We start from the raw sequence: 21680 nt of genomic DNA on the forward strand, positions 1-21680 counted from the left end.
GAAGGACTGGCAGCTTTTAAACTGAGTGTCAGTAATTAACATCCCGCTGTGTGACCTCCAAGCAAATGCTTAATATCTCATGAACCCAGTCATCCACAGAGACTGCAACTGTAATAAAACATTACACCTATACATTATCTCAAACCCCTACCCCCCAACCCCCAATCAGAAGAATGAATCCAGAAACTGGAATGGCTGTTTATCAAGTCTATATGATGATAATTCTATAGGATAAACTGATGATTAAATTAAAGGTGCAGTATGTAAGATTCAGAAACCCTTGTTATTAATGACACCTGTGGCCGTTAAGTGAACTGCAGCAGCTAACTGTTGCTCGTGCTCGTGCACACACTCCATAGGGACGTGAGCGAGCATCGACCAAAACAATGACATAACATACAAAGAGACAATGTGATTCACCGACATCATGCTGACAGATGAGGTAGCATAATAAAAATTACACAGTTATGATTGTTTTACTACAATCTTTGAGACTGCATATTATATTTGACTCTCCAGTGCTGGAACAGGGCTAAAACAAAGTCTGGATATAGGTCTGAATATGCGAGACTGTAGTTTGAAATAATCACTTTTCTTTGCATGATACATTGACTGCATTTATACAAGAGCCTATGTCAGCATTAGCTAGCTAGCCAGCTTTATCAAAAGCTGTTAACAAAATTTGGTGGATGATGACAGTAGCTGTTTATAAAATAGACTGTACATTATAAATATGTTGACACAATTCAGTATTGATGCAATTCCATCACAACTGACATTTTGATATATTGATGCACTATTGTTTTATAATAGTAGATTGTATATATTTTCTGTATAACCAAGTTACGTTACACTAATGAATGGGTCTTTTTGCATTATCTTGAACATTGTTTAGCATTCATTTCATGTGTTATTGTTGTTTAGCTAAAATTACACGGATCAATCCTTATGGCACTATATTTCACGTTTTGCAGTTATGTAAGCTTACCTGTCCAATAAGAAGAATGCCAATTTAGGATCGGTTTTGATCCCCAAAACCGAATGAAGGTCCCTCCAGGAATTAAATGCCCTGCCGATGTTCACTCTAGTTTTCGCTCGACCACGATCACGTTCCCGCTTAGCCAGATGGGATTCAGTAGATAATTTTTTATTTTTTTTTGGATTACTCTGAGTTTGTGTAGAGCCAGACGTTTGCTGGACTCCATCTCTAAGATAACGTTACCTAGTGTTGCAGTTTGTTGTTGCTGTTGAAGAGAAGCACTGAGGCAAGGCTCTCGGGAGCATGCAAAAACGTCACATCCTTTGGATTTTCTCGGCAAAAGCAACCTGCTCCCTTCGCATGAAAATCAATCTTCAGCAGGGGTCGGCAACCTATGGCACGCCGGCTGTAGCGAAGAGCGTGAGATCCGCGAACCACATCTGGGTGGGCCAGTAGGTTGCTACTAGGACGACCTGCTCCTCGTCCTCCCTGACCTTGCACAGGGTCTGTGCGAGTAGGCTCACTGGGGGAAACGCATATTTGCGTAGTGCAGGGGGCCAGCTGTGTGCCAGTGCATCTATACCGAGGGGTGCCTCGGTCAGGGTGTACCGAAGCGGGCAGTGGGAGGATTCCCAGGAAGCAAACAGGTCTACCTGTGCTTGACAGTCTCCACTCTTCCCTGAGGGCAACCTGACGTGACAGCACGTCCGCTGCGGTGTCGAGGTCGCCCGGGATGTGAGTGGCACGTAGTGACTTGAGGCGCTGCTGACTCCAGCGGGCGAGTTGTGACATGCAACGGGAGCATAGACCGCCTTGATGGTTGGTGTACGCTACCATCGCTGTGTTGTCCATCCGGACCAACATGTGCTTGCCCTGGATCAACGGCTGGAACCTCCGCAGGGCGAGCAGTACTGCCAACAACTCTAGGCAGTTGATGTGCCAACGCAGCAGCAGGCCAGTCCAGGAGCCGGCGGCTGTGTGCCCGTTGCATACGGCGCCCCAGCCCATCTTGGAGGTGTCTGTTGTAACCACAATGCGCCTGGAGACCTGCTCTAGGGGAACCCCTGCCCGTAGAAATGCAAGGTCGGTCCAAGGACTGAAGAGGCAGCGACAGATCGGCGTGATGGCCACGCGATGTGTTCCGCGGCACCACGCCCATCTCGGACTCGAGTCTGAAGCCAGTGCTGAAGCAGAACTGGTTGCAACCCACCGCCTTTCCTCGGTACGATGAAGTAAGGATTGTAGAACACTTTCTTCATCACGGCTGGAGGGACAGATTCTATCGCGCCCTTGTGCAGAAGGGTAGCGATCTCCGCATGCAAGGTACCTGGGTGGGTGCCTGGCGAATTGAATCGCGTAGCCGAGTCAGATGGTCCGGGTCAGCCATCGCGACGGGTTGGAAAGCGCCAAGGGAGGACCAAGGGAATGATCACGTTGGACGTACTGGCGGGTGGGGCATTGCAGTGGGGCAGAGCTCGAGGTGCCACATCGAGGGGACTCGAGCCTAGTGGCCATGCTGTGTCCAGGGACATCGAACCACTTACCTGGCTCCTGCCGCCCACCATAAGATTGGCCGAGGAGGGGGAGGAGGAATCTCATCCAATCCCATGTGGGCGTGTTTGTGCCACAGCTGGGTGCACAGGCGTGGGGGGTCTGCCACTGGAGCACCATACCTGCCAAAATGGGATGTGGACGGTGGTCGTGACGACGGCCGTGCACACCAGATATGTGACCCAGGAGACGAGAAAACTATTCTTTTGTCAGGCTTTTGGGTGCCGCAGCCTCCTGGGCATGGGGGGATGGAGTGGTCTGTTGACCAGCTCCAGAGAAGGGGGTCTCCTCGCCCCTGGGTTGCCCGTCTTGGGGGGCTTCGAAGCCTTCCTCGGGTTCTTAGCGGCTGGCCACGAGACGGGTGGCGTCTGCTTCCTGCAGAGGGCACCATGCCGGAGCTGGTGTTGTTGCTGCAGGAGGACGCCCTTGGCGATGAGCAGACAGGGTGCAGGGTCTTAAGCCGGGCAGGATATGTTTTAAGGCCTCAGTCTGCTTCTTCACCACTGAGAAATGCTGGGCAAAGTCCTCGATGGCGTCGCCAAACAGGCCAACCTGGGAAATGGGGGTGTCAAGGAACCGTGCCTTGCCTGCCTCTCCCATCTCGACCAAGTTGAGCCAAAGATGGCGCTCCTGGACCACCAGGGTGGACATCGCCTGCCCAATAGTCCGCGCCATGACTTTCGTCGCCCGGAGAGCGAGGTCAGTTGCCGAGTGCAGTTCCTGCATCAATCCTGGGTCAGAACTACCCTCGTGCAGTTCTTTTAGCGCCTTGACTTGGTGTACTTGCAGGAGAGCCATGGTGTGCAGGGTGGAGGCGGCATGTCCAGCGGCACCGCAGGCCACAGTCATCAGGGACGATGTAAACCTACAGGCCCTGGACGGGAGCTTCAGGTGCCCGCGCCAGGTGGCGGCACTCTGCGGACACAAGTGCACTGCGAGCGCTTTATCCATCTGGAGGATCACCGAATACCCCCTGGCCGTTCCACCATCGAGGTTAGTGAGAGCTGGGGAGCTGAAAGACCAGGACCGGACAGTAAAAGGTGCCTCCCACAATCTTGTCAGCTCCTCATGCACTTCCAGAAAGAAAGGGACTGGGGCGGGGCATGGCCGTGGGTGGCGCCCTGAGCCTAGTAACCAATCATTGAGCCGCGAGGGTTCAGGGGAGAGTGGAGGGTTCCACTCTAGCCCAATGCTCGCGGCTGTCCGGGAAAGCATGTCCGCTTGAATCTTTGTGCCAGGAGTGGCATAAAGTCAGCAATGTGAAAGACTGGTTGAAAGTGTGCAAAGACACATGAAAGCTGGGATTGAAAATCAGGGTTATTCCACTAAATATTGATTTCTGAACTCTTCCTAAGTTAAAACATTAGTATTGTGTTGTTTAAAAATGAATATAAACTTGTTTTCTTTGCATCATTCGAGGTCTGAAAACACTGCATCTTTTTTTTTTTTTTTGACCAGTTGTCATTTTCTGCAAATAAATGCTCTAAATGATAATATTTTTATTTGGAATTTTTGAAAAATGTTGTCAGTAGTTTATAAAATAAAAATAAAAAATGCTCATTTTAATCAAACACATACTTAAAAACAGTAAATCCAAAGAAACTGAATATTTGGAGTGGTCTCTTAATTTTTTTCCAGAGCTGTATATATGGGGCGTTTTCCAAACTGCATTTTTGCGCCCTTGAAGGGCACTTCGGGAAGGGGGCACCATTCGAAGAGTCGTTACAAACAAAAGTACGAAAGTTTATTTTTTCACAAAAGGCCCTTTTACAAAAAAATTTTGTGATGGCTACAATCACATTGTAATGCCATGCTTTCTTTAGAGAGCCCACATCAAGAGCTTTGTCCTTTGTAGTGAGTAGGGCATAGGGACGATCACTAGTGACACTGAATGGGGTGGACGTCGGCACAGCCATTAACTAGGAAAATAAAAAATGGCACTCCATGTCAAAAAGGTTGCCGACCCCTGGTCTACAGGCTTTAATAAGCAACTTAGGAAGTACGGGAAGGGCTAATTTTTTAAGTTGCGTTACAAGCCATTCACACATTGGCCAAAAAAGTGCAAATATTACATGATAATCGCTACATATTGCACCTTTAAAGACAGATATTTTAGATAGATCTTCTATAATACCAACTGATCAAACAATTAAAAAAATAGATGCATTTCAAAATAACTGAATGTTCAAAGCTTTATATAAAGCAGTGCATGAAATGCTGCTTGGACTGTGTCATAGGAAAGCTCTGAACATTCACACGAAGTCTGAGTGAGATCATTCTATTATGTGCACTATATGCTAATGTGCAATATTGTTAGCTACTTTAACTGGAACAGATTGAATTGAGTTATTTTGACATGAACACTTTAATCATGGTTTCTTAATATGATGACTCAATTCTGCCAAACAATGTATTTGATTAAAGTTTACATGTTAATTTAATGATAAGCATACCCATTTCAAACACGTGGAGCTGATTTACACAATTGATTTGAAGTTATTCTGACAAGTTATCACTCTAAGTCTGATTCTGAATTTTTGTCATTCTGCATTCACAGTAAATTTTGTTGCCACCAAAATAATAATAATAATAATTAAAAAAAAGACCAAAAATGATGGATCATGGTAGTATGGTATTTTAGACTTAGTGTGGAGTTCATACAGATTTTTGTTTTAACTTCTTTCATTTAAAATCTTGTCCATTTAAAAAATTACATGTTTGTTTGCTTTTTTGTGCCAAAATTCAGACTTTGTGTCACAAAGCCTTAAAAGAGTATGCCGGGTTCAATACAAGTTAATTTAAATCGACAGCATTTGTGGTATAATGTTGATTACTATACAAAGTTATTTCAACTCATCCCTCCTTTTCATAAAAAATAAAAAATAAAAAATTGAGATTACAGTGAGGCACTTACAATTAAAGTTAATAGGGCAAATTTTGTGAGGGTTTAGAGGCAGAAACGTGAAACTTTTTATAATTCTATAAAAGTAATTCTTCTGTTACAACTTGTGCATTATTTGAGCTGTAAATTTGTTTAAATTGTTGTTTACCAGGATTACAGGGTTTAACACATTATGTCATCATGGCAACAAAGTTGTAAAATTAGTTATAACTTTACACAGAAAAGGTTAGTAAGCAATTTTATCACATTAAAATGATGTTAACATGCATATTATGGTTATACTTTTAAAACTGTGAGCATTTTAGCATTTACTGATCGCCCCATTTACTTCCGTTGTAAATGCCTCACTGTAACCCAGATTTTTGCTTTTTTTAAAGAAAAGGATCAACATGTCAAAATAATTTTTTTTGGATAATCAACATGCCCCAAATGCTGTCAATTGTATTGAACCCATAATGCTTTAACTCCAAATATAGACCATTAAAAAAAAAAAAAATGTATTGTTCTTTGTTCATAGAACATTTCTACTTGTCAAACTTATTCAAAACAACAGTTTGAGGTGCTTCATTCATAGTAATGTTAACTTCATTGTCATAAACTGTTAACATAAAAATATGGACCATGTTGTTTGGTGGCTGGATGCTCACTTGATGCCTGAAACTAACGAAAATTAAAGTATGCAGAATTCTGAAATACAAAACACAAATGGACACCTGGATTGAAGCAGTGAAGCGAGATGGCTGGAAAGGTAACAACTGTAAGAGAACAACAAGTTTGAAAGTTAGAGTCTAGCTGGCTAAGTCAGAGTATTTCTTCATGGGCTCTAAAAGTGACCTTATAGATCGCTCCCATTATAATGAATGAAGCTGCACAAATCATACACTTGAAGTATAAACAGATTTAATGATCATAATGGGAGCATTCAAAATTACCGAACTTCCCGCTATGAAAACAATTGCAAACATCTAAACTTTTAAATGCTTTCATTGCCCTTCTTGTGTCTCAGTGTCAACAAGATAAAGGTACACATCTGGATAAGTCACCTCTGGTAAAAGTTTAAAATATCCTTTGAGAAAATGTCCAGCAATAATACCTTGTTGTTTATTATTATTGTTATTATTTTTAATGATTATTATTTTTTTCCCAGCTAGACTTAAAAAGTATGTTTTCGTAATTTTGTTTTTACAGTTTCAGGTTTTAAAAATTCTGCTTTTTAAGGAAATTTTTCAGGACAAGACATCTGCAATAGCATTGTAATTACACAGTTATTGTTTACATCACTGATAAGGTCTGCATAATGAATAAAAAAATTAGACCCTTGTAGGATTTCAGGGAGCAACATAATCTGTTAATATTGTAATACAAACCAGCAATCTTCCAGTGCTCTGAATTCAAGACCACTGTTGGTCAAGGCTGGTTCAGTCTCGGGCAAACCACTACAATGTGTACTTGAGATAACTAACTCAGCATGATCAGATATGCAGCCCAGGCTTGAATCAAGATCATGTTGAGCACAGCTGGTCTGGAGGCTTCTAAATGGAAAGTGGTAAATGCATTGTAAGACACTGAACACACATACACAAGCACTGTGATCTAAGATTACTTGCATACAAAATAATTTGCATGCTGAAACATCTCAGTGTTGTTAAAGCAGTAACACTCTGCACATATAAATTTCAGTTTCAATAACCCCCTGACAAATGAACACATATAATGTTTGAAAGACATGATCTGTTTTATAAAGATACTAGACTAATACAAATGTAATACATGGAGGGCATTTAACATAATCCACATTAATTCACAACAGAGCTTGACAAATGAACAACCCATGAGGTACCATTAATCAGCTATGCAGATCAATATGATATAATCAATTTCTCTTAGCCTTCTCAGCAATATCTACCGATCTCTCTCTTTCTCTCTTCTATCTTTTACTCCCGCACAGATGGTGGGCGAAGACAGCGGGAGCGAGGGATGTGGAATAGTAATCTCATTGATTTCTTTACAACAACCCAAGGCTCAGTAACATAATTAAAATACCAATGGAAAGCAGTATTTCTACATTATAGCTCAAAAGCAAGCTTTACCCTAGTGCTTTTGCAAACACTGGGTCCAAAAGTTTGAGACGACACTGAAAATATGGGATATTAAAATACATTTTAAACTTTGAAATAAATGGGAAGTTTTAGGAATTTGAAAAATGGAGACAATAAAAATAAAGAAAGATAGAAACATTGTGACATTTAATAAATAAAAATACTTTAGATCTCTGGGTCACAAAGCAAATGACCTTGTTAACTCCTTTATACAAATTTACTTCCATTGAACCCCACAAAATGCTTTTTGGAACATTTTGGAATCATGCTGGGTTAACATGGATCACCAGGTTGTAGACAAACTTGTGGAGTCGATGCTAGCTTGAGTGAACGTTGTCATCAAAGCAAAAAAGAAAGAAAGCAAAAGCAAAATAAATAAAGCAGAATTCATGTACATTTTACAATTCATCTATTTACAAATGTTGTTGAGCTGATAATGTAATTTGTAATTAGACATTTTGCAGTAGATTAGAAAAATGAAAAATAGAAACATTTTCAGTTGTGACTATATTTTGTAAACGTTCTCGCTGTATGATGTTTTTTAAAACAAGACAGACTGAGAGAGAGAGAGAGTGAGGAAAAGAATGGCCTCAGGCTTCCCCACAAGCATTCTGAAGTTGTGCTTGTGGGTAAACTGAGGCAGTGATTAGTGAGTGACTTCAAAATCATCGCTGAGGAATCATAGACAGAGTAATCGCATACGGGCAGAACACAACTTTAGTGGTATAAAATGTAAACAAACGTAGGTGTCTCTGTGTACTTGACTAAAAACCGAATGCATAAATATTTTATGTATATACATATATCTATATATATATATATGAGAGAGAGAGAGAGAGAGAGAGAGAGAGAGAGAGAGAGAGATAAAAACACTTTAATGTCATCCAGCTTACTAAGTGAAGGGTTAAACTGTGTGTAATTTGACTAAAATTCTACAATTAATATCACAACACACTCATAACACTCTCAAATACCTCTGCATAATTTTTTGTCATCGCATCCGAAGAAATTTATTTTACATGTTGTTGTCACATTTTCAACTCAGTCTCAAACGAGGCAAATGTTTATTTCCCTGCCTTGCAATGCAATGCAGTCATCACTTTCACAGAAATCTATACATGTTCCATTGTCTTTGATCGTCACCTCAGGGGAGCATGGAATGGAACTTTTCACACGTGTCGTGGCACTAATTCTGAGACAGGCCTGAAGGTCTGCTGAGGGCAATTTGTAATATGGAAATATTGCAAGGTTTTAAAGAACAAAAAGGAGGGAGGATGGAACAATAGGTTTTGATGTTTTTTTTTTTGATGTGTAGAAAATGGTAAGATTATTAAGTATTAAGTATTAATTAAAGCAAGTGGCCACAAAATAGAAGTCTTTGTCAAGTGCCTGCCATCTGCCATGTATGTGTGTGTGCATTTGAATGCATTTGAGTTTGTGAGTTTTACTGTGCTGAGAGGTGTTAGAAACTCCATAAGGTTTCTTGCACCCAAGAATTTCACACACTATTGCACTTGTGTATATGGTTGTGTGACAATAAAAGTGATTTGATTTGATTTGATTTGATTATGGTTTGCGTCATTTCTTCAAAAACTAAAACAATAGGTACTTTTAAGACGGAAACTTTGAAAAACACACTGGCATTACACTCTTTTATGACTATCTTTGCTCTTGAGGGTTTTCAAACACACACACACTAACGGAGTTTTCCACAAGCATGCTGCTGAATCGTTTGGCAGTGTGTCTAGTGTTACAGATTATTCAAATTCTAGTAGGAAATGCTGACAATGAATTGTGAGTTAATTTTACATTATGATCAATAACTTTGTTTTTGACATGCTGGTCATTGGCATGTTGGACTAAGGGACCAAGCATGAATGCTCTGCTGAAGAGAGAGAGAGAGAGAGAGAGAGAGAGAGAGAGAGAGAGAGAGAGACAGAGAGAGAGAGAGAGAGAGAGATAGAGAATAATAGCTTAGACCAGCATGAATTTCTAATTTTGTTAGTGCTGGTTTGATGCTGGTCTTGCTGGTGGACCAGTATGGCCATGTTGTTCACCAGCAAAAAAAGAGAAAAGAAATGCTGGTCAACCAGCACGGTCTTTCTGGTGAAGCTGTTTTACCTAGGAAGTCTTGCTGGTTAATCTAGTTGGTAACCAGTTAAATTTGTCACATTGTATTGCGAACGCAGCAATGGAGCTGAGGGAGTAATTCAACCAGGCATGTGCACACATAGACATCAAAGGGGGCTTGAGCACCTGCCTTTTTTTTCTCGAGAGAAAGTGCCCTTTTTTCCGGGGTGTTTTTTTATTTTTTATTTTTTAAATGAATATATATATTCCTGTTTGTGCACAGCTTCCCTGTCAAACAAATATATTTATTGAATCAAAAATCTAAATATCAGGTCAGGAGATGAGACTTTATCGAGTTCCGATGCCCGCCCTCCCTCCTTCCCTTTCTCCCTCTCTCCTTTTCTCCCTCTCTCTCTCTCTCTCCCTCTCTCTCTCCGTGTATCTGCGCAGCAGTGCAGCACACATCGGCACATCAGACACACAGACAGGCAGACAGGCAGGCAGCAGCCCCTCCCAGCTCCTATCCCAGTTGTGTTTTTCTTGGCTTGTGTGGAGGTGAGTGGTGATGAATAAAAGACTAAGCTACCAGTGCTTCGACTTTACAGCTAATTAGCCAAAAGCCAAAAGACAGATATAGTTAACTTATGTCTTGCTAACATGCATGACTCATGAGCTACTAGCTAATGTAATAAGGTAACTAAAGTTTAGCTAAGGCGATATATCATGGCCATACAGGATAATGTACTGTACTTAATGGAGACACTACAGGTGAATACAGTAAAATTTGTGTCTAATAACGTCATCACAATCACCACATTGATATGCAAATTAGGCATTAACTCATTAAAATGCGCTAATTTGCATACATTTTACAAGGCATTGCAGGTGAATAGGGTAAACAAAATAACTAAAGCATACACCACAGAACTTCCCCAGTTAATGACTTACATCAAAATTATTTTCCCCTGAAATGTTATGTTTAAATATGCAGATTAGCTTGTTTTGGTTAATTTAGAAGAAATCTACAGATGCAAACAGACGGAGGGTAGTAGGCTTAAAACAAACACCATCTAAATGTGTATTTTGGAAGTTTTCTTTCCATTAGAGTAAAAGAAGACATGGAAGCAAAATAGACCAAAATCTCAAAATTGACCACTACATTAAAAAAGTATCCTGCATTAAACAGTAACTTCATAATTTTGATCGTAGTCTCCTCATCTAATAACTATCCATTCTATTAGTTTGTTGTATGATGATAGATCTTTACATGATACAGTGGTCCAATAACACCAAAAAAAAAAAAAAAAAAAAAAAAAAAAAACATTTAAATGAGATATTGCCTTGTGCAAAATAAACAAATTATTAGTGAAACTATATCCCTGTCCTTGGTGCAGTCATTTATTCTAAATATATACTTGAAACTAGTAGCATAGAAAACATGCACATTGTGGCATAGTTTCCTTTGCTGTTGCCTGCTCTTGTGATAAACCTAGTGAATACTAAAGAAGACCATGGTCTCTGTGTGAACTGATTATTTTGTAGAAATCTGCTGAGTATGAAACAATTGAGAGAGTGTGAGGGTACTAAAATAAATTGGTAAGGAAGTCAGAGTTGTGTTAATATATTTAATGTTTTGTTTAAAATCTTTTATTTTTATTTTTTTTTTAATTTTTTTTACAATAAATAATTATGAGAAGTGCCCTTTTTTTCCATTTGAGCCCCTGCCCCCCAAAATGTCTGTGCATGTCCCTGAATTCAGTGCACTCACCTCCATGAAAAAAATCCACGCTTTTTGGCAGAAACCATGGTGTTGATACAATTAACCATGGATTTACTACAGTAATACATCAGTATCCACATAGGGACCTTGGTTTTGCTAGAGGAACATTGTAGCAACCACGACTGTAGTAACCATGGTAAATTTTCATAATGTCACCCTAAACAATCAGATCATAGTATTTAATTCTGTAATCAGTTCTGATTGCAGAATTCATTAATATCAACTGATTTTTTTCTTTTCTTTTTTTAGTAGCTTGTAGTGTAGCTAACTCCTTTTTTAAAAGAGTAACTTGACTGTAGTTTAACTACTTAAAGTTATGATCGCTTGTAGCTTGGAAAGCAAAAGTTTCAAAGTAGCTTTTCCCAACACTGTTGACGTACTGTGTGATTTACTGGAATGTTTTGGGGTCGGAAGTGCAGAATTTCAACATGAGTATTCCCACCTCCAATATCATTTGCAGCGTGACATAAGCGATGCCAAATGAATTTGTGTTTGTATTTGGGTATTTAGCTTTTAAAAGAGCTACCTAAAGACATGCAGATCTCCACTGAACCATGCAGCACCTCAAAGAGGCATTTGTATAACCTAATTAAACCATCAAAGGTGTAATTCCATGGGCGAGTGTCTGTAAAAACTATTTGACAGAGTAGTGACTACCGAACCCAGCAAAACAGAAGATTATGCAACCTAACTACTCTCTTTTTCTATATCAATTCCTTTGTGATTCATGTGTTTCGACATCATGGTTCATGAGTGAAGAGAGCATGACAGGTTCGCCTGTCTGATCACCGATCCTCCTGTCTTGCTGTAGTAATGTTTCTTTACCCATCAATCACTGCATGGAGCATCACACCCTTTCTTTTTGTCTTCAGTCTATTATAGGCCTTTCATGGGGAGAAAATAGTGTATAGAGAGAGAGAGAAAGAGGGAGAAATGGATGTCTTCTATAATCAGATGGGCCTATTATGGCCTGACAGTCACCTACACCAATACACATATACTACCACCTGTACTAATGAAGAAGTGGTTATGTGTTTTATTACTGAGGTCATTTCGAAATAAGAATTAATTCAGTCTGTGTCATTCGAACAAGGTAAGAATGAGCTATAAAATTCATAAATACAGAGTTGTGTCCTACTGCATATTGATATTTCATGTTCTTCTAATTCTGTTCTACAACTTGTCATTGACTTACCCCGTTTCTCTCTCTCCTCTCCATCTTTCTCCTTAGGTACCGGGGGGCAGAGGGTCCCTTTATGACTTTAAAAATCTCCAGATGCCATGGGCCAGGCAGCCCAGAGCAGTAAATCACCACCAGCCTGTCACACACACTGGGCTTAATGAGTGAATCTCAGCCTGCAGAGAGCACAGGGTGGCAAAGTGCTGTTTAGACAGTGGACTGTCAAATCACACACACACACATACACACAAACAGGAAGGGGACAATTATGAGTCCCAGCACAAAGTGGGAACTCTGAAGGTTGGATTTATAAGGTTTTAGGTGAACACACGCATACTCACACGTACCCTAGTGAGCTGCCTCTGTAGACAGCATTTTAAGGCATCATATATGGGATCAAAATCCCATCAAATGTATTGCAATCACGGATCCAAAAATAATAAGGTGAGAATAATAAGCGTGAATCAAAAAACAATACATGCAGATAAAAAAATAAGCGCAAAAATAAATAAAAAGCCCAGATCCAAATAATTAGCGCAGATCAAAAAATAACATGCATGAATCAAAAATATATAAACATTTAAAATATGCTGCAAAAAAAAAAGAAAAACAAACAAACAAAAAAACATTTAAAATATGCTGCAAAAAAACAAACAAACAAACAAACAAACAAAAAAACAACAGAAAAATTAAAGCAAAGTCATCAGAATTGCAAACAAAATCATGTTTTCCTTAGTTATATTACTGTTTTTTGTGCTCTCCGACAAGTTTGCTCATATTTTAATTTTTTTGTACACTTACGCTGTATATTTCTTTGCTTTTGTTTCCAAGTTCTGTGCTTGGTCTTCCAAAACTTGTGAGTAGAGTTTCATGTAAATCAGGGGGCGTTTCTGTGTCCCCATTGGTCCACTAGTTCCTGATCGACAGCTCCTCCTCTAGCCAATCATTCAAAGAGGGGAGGTGATGTCACTCCAATGCGACTCTGACGGCTGCTTCTCAATATTATATTATTTGTGGTTGATAGATACACTGCTTGTGTCTGTTTTGAGTATTTTCTGCCAGCTCTAGGAAACAATGTGTTGTCCGAGTAGGCCATTATCATAGTCCGTTAACCCATGTATCGAGTCAGCTGAATTTAGTTAGCAGAGTCTTTAGTTTAGGCATTATTTAAGACCTCTGTCCAAGTATGACACAGTTTACCGACAGGGAAACGATTTAGCGGAAGATATCACATGGGGTCACCTACGGGGAACCACCACATGTGGAGCACCTACCTCAGTACAGGGCCTAGTTAGCACACGTACTGGGCTGGCAGCCACAGGGCTAAGGAGGAAAGTCATCCAGGGATCACAACCTGTGAACATGACTGGGAGTCAAAAGCTCATGTTTTCACCTCTTGGGAGGGGAAGGGCACTATGCACAAGAGGTACACCTGGCCAGCTGTCCCGGAACTTACCTGTTCGGACCTGACAACACACGGGACGAAACCGGCTCAACCTGGAGATTATAGAACCTCGCAAAGGTGTTGGGTGTTGCCCAGCCCACTGCTATGCAGATGTCTGCTAAAGAGGCACCACAGGTCATCGACCAGAAGGCCGCTACACTCCTCGTAGAGTGGGCTCATAGTCCCATGGGGGGTGGCACGTCCTGGGTGTGATATGCCATCACAATGGCATCAGCGACCCAGTGGGTGATCCTCTGTTTGGAGACAATGCTTCCTTTCTGCTGTCCACCAAAGTAGACAAAGAGCTGCTCGGAGTTTCTAAAGCTCTGCGTATGATCCAAATAGATGCGTAAAGCACGCACCGGACACAGCAACGCCAAAGCTGGGTCTGCCTCCTCCTGGGGCAGCGCTTGCAGATTCACCACCTGATCCCTAAATGGGGTCATGGGAACCCTGGGCACATAGCCCGGTCGGGGTCTCAGGATCACGTGAGAGTAACCCAGACTGAAATCCAGGCACGATTCGCTGACAGAGAATGCCTGCAGGTCCCCTACCCTCTTGATGGAAGTGAGCGTAGTCAGGAGGGCAGTCTTCAAAGAGAGTGCCTTAAGCTCTACTGACTCCAGGGGCTCAAAGGGAGTACCCCGTATACCCTGAAGGACTACAGAGAGATCCCACGAGGGCATGAGGTGTGGTCTGGAGGGATTCAATCTCCTAGCGCCTCTCAGGAACCTGATGACCAAGTCGTGCTTCTCCAAATACTTACCATCCACTGCCTTGCGATGTGCTGAAATGGCGGCAACATACACCTTCAAGGTGGAGGGAGACAGCCGCCCCTCCAGCCTCTCCTGCAGGAAGGAAAGCACCGATCTGACTGCGCATCTCTGGGGGTCTTCCTGTCAGGAAGAACACCACTTAGCGAACAGACACCACTTCAAGGCATACAGGCGGCTTGTAGAGGGAGCCCTAGCCTGAGTGATCGTGTCTACCACCGCAGGTGGTAGGCCACTTAGGTCTTCCGCGTCCTGTCCAAGGGCAAGACGTGGAAATTCCAGAGGTCTGGCCCTTGTCGTGAGGAGCGTGAGGTCCGCGAACCATGTCTGGGTGGGCCAGTAGGGTGCTACTAGGACGATCTGCACCTCATCCTCCCTGACCTTGGCCAGCTGTGTGCCAGCGCGTCTATACCGAGAGGTGCCTCGGTCAGGGCGTACCAAAGCGGGCAGTGGGAGGATTCCCGGAAAGCAAACAGGTCAACCTGTGCTTGACCGAATCGACTCCAAATTAGCTGGACCACCTGGGGGTGGAGTCTCCACTCTCCCCTGAGCATAACCTGTCATGGTGTTGAGGTCGCCCGGGATGTGCGTGGCTTGTAGCAACTTGAGGTGCTGGTGACTCCAGAGGAGGAGACGGCGTGTGAGTTGTGACATGCAACGGGAGCGTAGACCGCCTTGGCGGTTGATGTATGCTACCGTCACCATGTTATCTGTTCGGACCAACACATGCTTGCCCTGGATCAACGGCCGGAAACCTCTGCAGGGCAAGCAGTACTGCAAAAAACTTGAGGCAGTTGATGTGCCAACACAGCCGCGGGCCAGTCCAGGAGCCGGCGGCTGTGTGCCCATTGCATACAGCACCCCAGCCCATCTTGGAGGTGTCTGTCGTAACCACGATGCACCTGGAGACCTGCTCTAGGGGAATCCCTGCCCGTAGAAATGCAAGGTCAGTCCAAGGGCTGAAGAGGCACCAAAAGATTGGCGTGATGACCATGCGATGTGTCCCACGGCACCATGCCAATCTCGGGACTGAAGCCAGTGCTGAAGTGGTCTCATATGCATCAACCCGAGCGGTGTGGCGACTCTGTGCCTTCATGAAAACATGAGGGGACAAGGACAGGCCGAAGGGGAGGACCTTGTACTGGTATGCCCGGCCCTCGAAAGCAAACTGCAAGAAGGGTCTGTATCGAGGTAAAACTGAGACGTGGAAGTATGCGTCTTTCAGGTCTACCGCCGTGAACCAATCTTGATGCCGGACACTTGTTAGAATGCATTTTTGCATCAGCATCTTGGACGGGAGTCTGCACAAATCCCGGTTCAGTACTCGCAGGTCCAGGATTGGTCGCAACCCACCGCCTTTCTTCGGTACGATGAAGTAAGGGCTGTAGAACCCTTTCTTCATCTCGGCTGGAGGGACAGGCTCTATCGCACCCTTCAGTAGAAGGGTAGCGATCTCCGCACGCAAGGTAGCGGTGTTCTCGCCCTTCACCGAGATGAAGCAGATGCCGCTAAACCTGGGTGGGTGCCTGGTGAACTGAATCACGTAGCCATGTTGGACGGTCTGGGTCAGCCATCGTGATGGTTGGAAAGTGCGAGCCAGGCGTACAAACTCCGGGCGAGGGGGACCAAGGGGATAATCATGTTGGACGTACCGGCGGGTGGGGCCTCGCGGCAGGGCAGAACCTGAGGCGCCACGTTGAGGAGGCTCGAGCCCCGTGGCCGTGCTGAGTCCAGGGACATCGAAGCACTTACCTGGCTCCTTACACCCACCATAAGATTGGCCGGGGAGGGGGGAGGAGGAATATTGTCCCCGCAGTCCATCGGAACCAACCTGGTGTGGGCATGTTTGTGCCACAGCTGGGCGCACAGGGGCGGGGGGTCTGCCACTGGAGCACCAAACCTGCCAAAATGGGATGGTGGACAGGATTGGTCTGTCTACCAGCTCCATGGAAGTGGGTCTCCTCGCCCCTGGGTCGCCTGTCTCAGGGGTGCTTTGAAGCCTTCCTAGGGTTCTTGGTGGCCGGCTGTGAGGGGTGGCGTCTGCTTACTGCGGTGGGCCGGGCCGCGGGGGCAGGCTGCAGCAGAGCCGGTGCTGTTGCTGCAGGAGGACACCCTTGGTGATGAGCAGATGGGGTGTGGGATCTTAAGCCGCACCACGGCAGGATGTGTTGAATGGCCTCCGTCTGCTGCTTCACCGCCGAGAACTGCTGGGCAACTGCTGAGTCGCCAAACAGGCCAACCTGGGAGATGGAGGCGTCAAGGAACCGTGCCTTGTCAGCCTCTCTCATGTCGACCAGGTTGAGCCAAAGGTGGCATTCCTGGACCACCAGGGTGGACATTGCCTGCCCACGAGACCGCGCCATGACCTTCATCGCCCGGAGAGCTCTTTTAGCACCTTGGCTTGGTGTACCTGCAGGAGAGCCATGGCATGCAGGGTGGAGGCGTCTTGTCCAGTAGCACCGTAGGCCTTAGCTGTCAGAGGTGTAAACCTACAGGCCCTGTACGGGAGCTTCGGGAGCCCATGCCAGGTGGTGGCACTCTGTGGGCACAAGTGCACCACGAGCACCTTATCCACCTGGGGGATCACTGAATACCCCTTGGCCGCCCCACCATCGAGGGTAGTGAGAGCGGGGGAGCTGAAAGATCAGGACCAGGTGGTAAAAGGTGCCCCCCACGATCTTGTCAGTTCCTCATGTACTTCCAGAAAGAAAGGAACCGGGGCGGGGCATGGACGTGAGCAGCGCTCTGGGCCCAGGAACCAATCATCAAGCCGCAAGGGTTCAGGGGAGAGTGGAGGGTTCCACTCTAGCCCGATGCTCGTGGCTGCCTGGGAAAGCATGTCCGTCAGATAGTCCCCATGGCCCGGCTCTGGCGTGGAGCCCTCTGCAGGAAGCAGACGCCACCCATCTTGCAGCCGGCCGCTAATAACCTGAGGAAGGCTTCGAAGCGCCCCCGAGATGGGTGACCCAGGGGCGAGGAGACCCACTTCTCTGGGGCTGGTCAACAGACCACTCCATCCCCTGATGGAGGGCCGGGAGGAGAATCTTTTGTTGCCGCATGCCCAGGAGGCTGCGGCACCCAAAAGCCTGACAAAAAAATGGTTCCCTCGTCTCCTGGGTCACATATCCAGTGCGCACGTGCGCATCTCGATGACTGGCTAAACCTAGCTCACTCTCAAGAGTTGCTGTGCGCACACAGAGACCTCATGTTCCGGCACCTCAGCCGACTGGGGCTTCGGGTCAACTAGGAAAAGAGCAAGCTCTCCCCGGTTCAGAGCATCTCTTTTCTCGATTTGGAGTTGGACTCACAAACTCCTGGACTCACTCCTGGAGTTGGACTCACAAAAGAGTGCGCCTCACAAACGAGAGCACGCAGTCGGTGCTGAACTGTCTGAAGGCATTCAGACGGAGGACAGCGTTTCCACTGAAACTTTTTCAGAGGCTTCTGGGGCATATGGCATCCTCAGCGGCGGCCACACTGCTCGGGTTGATGCATATGAGACCACTTCATCACTGGCTTCAGACTTGAGTCCCGAGATGGGCATGGTGCCACGGGACACATAGCGTGACCATCACGCCGATCTGTCACTGCCTCTTCGGCCCTTGGACCAACCCTGCATTTTTACGGGCAGGGGTTCCCCTAGAGCAGGTCTCCAGGTGTGTTTTGGTTACAACAAATGCTTCCAAGACAGGTTGGGGCGCCGGATGCAATAGGAACACAGCCGCTGGCTCCTGGACTGGCCCGTGGCTGCGTTGGCACATCAACTTCCTAGATTTGTTGACTGTACTGCTCGCCCTGCGGAGGTTCCGGCCGTTGATCCAGGGCAAGCACGTGTTGGTCTGGACGGACAACACAGTGACGGTAGCGTACATCAACTGTCAAGGCGGTCTACACTCCCGTTGCATGTCACAACTCGCCCGCTGTCTCCTCCTCTGGAGTCAGCAGCGTGTCAAGTCGCTACGTGCCACTCACATCCCAGGCAACCTCAACACCGCAGCTGACATTCCGTCACATCAGGTTACCCTCAGGGGAGAGTGGAGACTCCACCCCATGTGGTCCAGCTGATTTGGAGTCGATTCGGTCAAGCGCAGATATGCCCTGACCGAGGCCCCCCTCAGTACAGACACGCTGGCACACAGCTGGCCCCCGGGACTACGTAAGTATGCATTTCCCCCAGTGAGCCTACTCGCACAGACCCTGTGCAAGGTCAGGGATGACAGGAGCAGGTCATCCTAGTAGCAACCTACTGGTCCACCCAGACGTGGTTCTCGGTTCGCATGCTCCTCGTGACAGCCCCCCCCCCCCGACAAATTCCCCTGAGGAAGGACCATCTTTCTCAGGGACGGGGCATCATCTGGCATCCATGACCAGACCTCTGGAATCTCCACGTCTGGCCCCTGGACAGGACGTGGAAGACCTAAGTGGCCTACCACCCACGGTGATAGACACGATCACTCTAAGAGGCGCCTGTTTGCCTTGAAGTGCCGTCTGTTCGCTAAGTGGTGTTGTTCCCGATGCAAAGACCCCCAGAGATGTCCAGTCGGATTGGTGCTTTCCTTCCTGCAGGAGAGGCTGGAAGGGCGGCTGTCTCCCTCCACCTTGAAGGTGTATGTTGCCGCCATTTCGGCACATCGCAAGGCAGTGGATGGTAAGTATTTGGAGAAGCACGACTTGGTCATCAGGTTCCTGAGAGGCGCTAGGAGATTGAATCCCTCCAGACCACACCTCATGCCCTCGTGGGATCTCTCTGTAGTCCTTCAGGGTATACGGGGTACTCCCTTTGAGCCCCTGGAGTCAGTAGAGCTTAAGGCACTCTCTTTGAAGACTGCCCTCCTGACTACGCTCACTTCCATCAAGAGGGTAGGGGACCTGCAGGCATTCTCTGTCAGCGAATCGTGCCTGGATTTCAGTCTGGGTTACTCTCACGTGATCCTGAGACCCCGACCGGGCTATATGCCCAAGGTTCCCGTAACCACTTTTAGGGATCAGGTGGTGAACCTGCAAGCGCTGCCCCAGGAGGAGGCAGACCCAGCCTTGGCGTTGCTGTGTCCGGTGCGAGCTTTACACATCTATTTGGATCGCACGAAGAGCCTTAGATGCTCCAAGCAGCTCTTTGTCTTCTTTGGTGGACAGCGGAAAGGAAGCGCTGTCTCCAAACAGAGGATCACCCACTGGGTCATTGACGCCATTGCGATGGTATATCAGGCTCAGGACGTGCTACCCCCTGCGGGGTTATGAGCCCACTCTACCAGGAGTGTGGCGGCCTCCTGGGCCCTGGCCAGTGGCGCCTCTTTGGCAGACATCTGCAGAGCAGCAGGCTGGGCAACAACCAACACCTTTGCAAGGTTCTACAATCTCTGGGTTGAGCTTGTCTCATCCCGTGTATTGGCAGGCATGAGCAGGTAAGTTCCGGGACAGCTGGCCGGGTGTACCACTTGCGCATTGCGCCTTTCCCCTCCCTTGAGGTGAAGACGTGCGCTCTTGACTCCCAGTCGTGTTCACAGACTGTGATCCCTGGATGACTTTCCTCCTTAGCCCTCTGGCAGTTGAGTTTGCAGAGAAACTTGCTGACCGGCCCAGTATGTGCTCAAATGAGCCCCTGTACTGAGGTAGGTGCTCCACATGTGCTGGTTCCCTGAAGGCGACCCCATGTGATATTTTCCGCAAAATCGTTTCCCTGTCGGCAAACTGTGTCTTCCTTGGGCAGAGGCCCCTCTGCCCCCGGTCGCCATGCTCTGTAGAAATTCCTCCTTCGGGTAGGACCTACCATGGGACCTCTCCACATGACATACTTCCGACAAGACTCGGTAAGACCATGTGACATATTCCACTAAAAATACCCCCCCCTCTTTTTGGGTGGGGTGTAGTCTCCGCAGTGTCTTCCCCTTGGGAGGGACACCCCCTGACGCAGACACTTATGGCTCCCTATCAGTTAACAAACTCCACTCTTTTTGGGGAGAAAAGAGAGGGAAAGAGGCCTCGGCTGGGCTAGCCTGTCCCTATAGTTGGGCAGTCGACTTGTTCTTGATGGACCATTCGATGCTCATAAGAGCGTTGGCGGAGGTTATGTGATGGCCTGGTGTGCTGGCTACGAGGCACACAGTGGTCTGCCCATCACACACCACTAGTTCACGTAACACAGTTCAGATAGTTGTGGCGTTTTGTATAGGGACCCCTAGTGTCACTACATCGACACAACATCGAGTGAGTGACAGATAGGGAACATCCTGGTTACTTTCTTAACCTCTGTTCCCAGATGGAGGGAATGAGACGTTGTGTCCCCCTTGCCACAATGCTGAACTACCTGCTAAAATGTCCGGGACCTGGTCTTGGCTCCTCGGCACAAAACCTGAATGAGTGGTTGCATACCAGCTCCTTTTATACCTGTATGTCCGGGGGAGTTGCATGCAAATTCCACTCACCAATTCGAGAACCAGTCTGCAACAGTCAAAATGACTGTATTGCCTTGGGAAGGGGGGAGACCAGTAACAAAATCCATGGCTATGTACGACCAGGATCTCGAAGGGACTGACTTGGTTGGAGGAGCCCAGCCGGGGGGGTTACTGGAGGTCTTATTAGTTGCACAAACAGGACAAGTAGCTATGAACCGGCATATGTCCTGCGCTAGCGATGGCCACCAGAATCACTGTCTAATGAGCGTCTGGGTGCAAGCCACCCCTGGATGACAAGCTACATTGGATGAGTGGCCCCTCTGTAGGATGTGCGTCCGAACTGATCACGGAACAAACAACCAATTCGCTGGACACAAAGCGGGAGACGCAGTGTTTCGTAGTGCAGCATGGACTTTAGCCTCCACATGGGAGGTAGAATGGTATCCAGCGGGATGGCAGAGGTCTCGATTTCAAAACATCGAGACAATGAATCAGGCTTGATGTTCTTAA

This window comes from Myxocyprinus asiaticus, chromosome 4 (genome assembly GCF_019703515.2).
Source record: "Myxocyprinus asiaticus isolate MX2 ecotype Aquarium Trade chromosome 4, UBuf_Myxa_2, whole genome shotgun sequence".
Lineage (NCBI taxonomy): Eukaryota > Metazoa > Chordata > Actinopteri > Cypriniformes > Catostomidae > Myxocyprinus > Myxocyprinus asiaticus.